This window comes from Vicia villosa, linkage group LG5 (genome assembly GCF_029867415.1).
Source record: "Vicia villosa cultivar HV-30 ecotype Madison, WI linkage group LG5, Vvil1.0, whole genome shotgun sequence".
Lineage (NCBI taxonomy): Eukaryota > Viridiplantae > Streptophyta > Magnoliopsida > Fabales > Fabaceae > Vicia > Vicia villosa.
Genome location: NC_081184.1, coordinates 72,096,470 through 72,100,115, shown reverse-complemented (window position 1 = coordinate 72,100,115; position 3,646 = coordinate 72,096,470). Strand labels below are relative to the sequence as shown.

Genomic DNA, 3,646 nt, shown 5'->3' with positions numbered 1-3,646 from the left:
ATTCAAACCTTGCGTACGAGGGTTTGCACACTCTAAACCCATACTTCAAATTGATGGGACATGGTTATACGGCAAATACAAAGGAACCATGCTCATGGCGGTTGCACAAGACGGGAACAGCAACATATTTCCAGTGGCATTTGCTATCGTCGAAGGTGAAACTGCGGCGGCTTGGAGTTTCTTTCTAAGGAACCTCCGAGAACATGTTGCTCCTCAGCCTGACATCTGTTTAATCTCTGATAGGCACGCTTCCATAGAGAGTGCTTATAATAATCCAGCAAACGGATGGCATGACACCCCTTCAAAACACGTATATTGTATTCGCCACATCGCCCAGAACTTCATGCGGGAGATCAAGGACAGACATCTAAGAAAGGCCCTGGTCAATGCTGGTTATGCATTGACCCAACCCACATTCCAGCATTATCGGAGTGAGATTGTAATGACAAATCCAGAGGCATATAGTTGGGTAGATAATCTTTCCAGGGAGAAATGGACAAGGGCTTACGACAAAGGCGTGCGATGGGGCCATATGACGACCAATCTCGTGGAATCCATGAATGGCGTTTTCAAAGGCATTCGTAACCTTCCAATCACAGCACTGGTGGAGGCCACATACTTTAGGATGGCTTCACTCTTCTCAACAAGAGGCAGGAGATGGGGTGATGTTAGGCAAGCTGGTCAACTATTAAGTGATAGTTGCATGAAATTTATGCAACAACAATCGGCAAAAGCAAACACTCACCAAGTAACTTCTTTCGACCGATTCAATCGCACGTTCAGTGTGCGCGAGACAATTGACGAAAATGAGGGATTGCCAAGACAACAATATAGGGTTCTTCTTGACGAAGATTGGTGCGACTGTGGAAGGTTTCAAGCTTTTCGTATGCCTTGCTCGCACGTCATAGCTGCATGTGCGTATGCCCACCGCGACGCTATATCACTACTGTCTCCGATTTACAAGACTCAGACATTGCTCAGAGTTTACAGTGTTGCGTTTCCTGTGGTGGCCAAGGAGGATTACTGGCCTGAGTATGATTGAGAGGTAGTTTGGCACAACGACGCAATGCGGCGAAAGAAAAAAGGGCGTCCCAATAGTACACGGATTCGAACCGAAATGGACGTCCACGACAAAATGGAACGAAAATGCAGCATTTGTCGTCAGGTGGGGCACAATAGAAAAAGATTCCCTAATCGTGGCTCGACCTCTTCGCAAGTTTAGTATAATCTGTATTTTTTTTAAGGCAATGTATCAGTTTCGCTTACCACCTCTTGTAACCGTTCATCGGTCTTTCATCAATAAATTGAGCTTTAGTGAAAAACCGATATCGATAACGCAAACATTATATAGGGTTACTAAAAATTTTACGAACTCGATTTCTCAGACGTTTTCACGAAAATAAAAGACCGGAATAAAAAACGGTGCGCGAAAATACCCAAAGGGTTTTTTTTTTTAAAAAAAATAACCCAACACATAGGAGCCATATGAAATGGCGCCTATGTGTGGGAACCCTAACTCATGCGCCATTTGAAATGGCTTGGAATATTTGCCCTAATTTTTTGTTCCTTGGCACCAAATGATTTGGCATGCAACACATGTATGCGCCATTTCATTTGGCGCATTCACTTGTCTGGGGACCCAAACCTAGACAGTTTGGTAAATACCCCGAAAACATGGTTTTTTTCGTATTTTTTTTATTAAACCTAGTTATTTAAATTTTTTTTTCTTTCATACGTCAGACAAATATAACAACATCTCTATTTCTTTAAAAAAGTATATATTATATATAACTCAAATAGTAGCGAAAGAGACATTTTTTTTAATGTATTATATCTGTATTATTATGTTATTTAATGAGCATAATAAATTATTTGTAAGAACTTATGATGTAGGAGTTTAAGGGTCTCTTTCGTAAGACCTAAAAAAGAGCTTTTAGCTTTTCAGTTCACATTAATGAAAAAGCTTTGTTTGGTAATGTTATTTTAGCTTTTAGTTTGTAGCTTTTTTACTAGCTTTTAACTTTTTTATCAAAAGCTATTTGAAGTAGCTTTTGAGCTTGTATTTTAGCTTGTGATTTTTTATTTTTTTTTTTCATTTATACCCTTATTATTTTAATAAAATATTATTAGCCTTATTAATTAAAATGATCATTTATGCCATTTTGTATCTATTACCTAATGAAACAACTAATTTACCAAATATTCATGTTAGTTTATCATCTATCAATCATCAGCTATCAGCTACCAGTTAGTTTTGCCAAACAGAGCCGTAAGTTTAACTCTTTTCATTGATTTGTAAATACATACTCATATCTTTTTATGAGAAAATGAAAGTAAGAGTACATGTATAATATACTACTACACTTTTAAACTTGTTATAAAAATTGAAAACAATAGAAAGATAAATAATTTTTTTACTTAAATTATAAAGTACATAATTATTTTAAAATTATTTGCTTAGAGATAACATATTATTTTTAAATTTACTTTTTAATGTAGCTTGTGCCGACACAAATTTTCAACGCATTTCATATAGAAAGGTAATGGCTTCCATGGACAATCATCGTCAGTAACACAAGATATTTGTTCTGCATCATCAAATAAATAATAAACAGTGTTACTTAAAGATAACATAATAAAAATGTATAATATAAATTATAAAATTTGAATAATGTGTGAAAAAGAACATACCACCATTTGATACAAAAGGAAATAAAAAAAGAAATGTGATAAAAGCATAAACAAACATATGAATTTGAACCATATTTTTTCTCCTTTGTATGTATTAAATAGGATTTTTTGTCATCTTTATATATAAAAACTTTAAGCTCAGTCTACTTCAATTAAATAGTTTTTAACATTTAGGATTTGCAAAAAGCCATTTATAAAATTAGAATTAATATTAAAGGTCTTCAACCAATATCTTTAGTTTATACCTTTGTCTTCAGTCAAAGTTCAAGATTTTTTTATTCAACCTCATTATATATATGTTATTTATCTTTTAACCTTTCATAATATATTAAAAGAAAGACTAAATAAAGAAAAATTTATTTGTATAAATAACTTTTCGAAGAGGTGAAACACTTTTATTATAAATTTACATATATTAATTTATTTTGAAGATATTTATAATGATATCAATGGTAATAGATGTAAAATGTAAAAATTTTGAGTTGAGAAGATCATCCGATCGAAAAATTTTTAAAAAATTATTAAGTAATGGGTTGTAGTATTTTTTTTTTGTGACATCCTAAAATTTAAATGTGACTATAGAATAAAATTCAGTAATTTTGAAAGAAATCATAGCAGTTTGTATAAATATTTATTTTCGAACAAATGGTTAACGACGCCCAATTTTAGATTTTCAAAAAGTTTTTAAACAAACTTGACGTCAACTTATTCACAAAATTGTTAGCATCTAACAAAATTAAAACTCAATATATTAGAAGGATCACATTTTCAAGCCCAAACCTTTATAGATTTAATGCATCTTAAAGAATACTCCCTTTGCAAACTATATATATATATATATATATATATATATATATATATATATATATATATATATATATATATATATATATATATATATATATATATATATATATATATATATATATATATATATATATATATATATATATAT

The 3,646-nt window shown here is 31.9% G+C and overlaps 1 long non-coding RNA gene across 1 annotated transcript; it reads right to left on the bottom strand.

Moving 5' to 3' along the window:
* Positions 1-2,270: 2,270 nt before the first annotated feature.
* LOC131606741 (uncharacterized) lies at positions 2,271-2,783 on the bottom strand. The gene is made up of 2 exons (XR_009285012.1): positions 2,692-2,783; positions 2,271-2,588 (listed from the first exon to the last, which is right to left on the bottom strand). It is a non-coding gene; the product is annotated as an uncharacterized LOC131606741 (long non-coding RNA).
* Between the last annotated feature and the right edge of the window lie 863 nt (positions 2,784-3,646).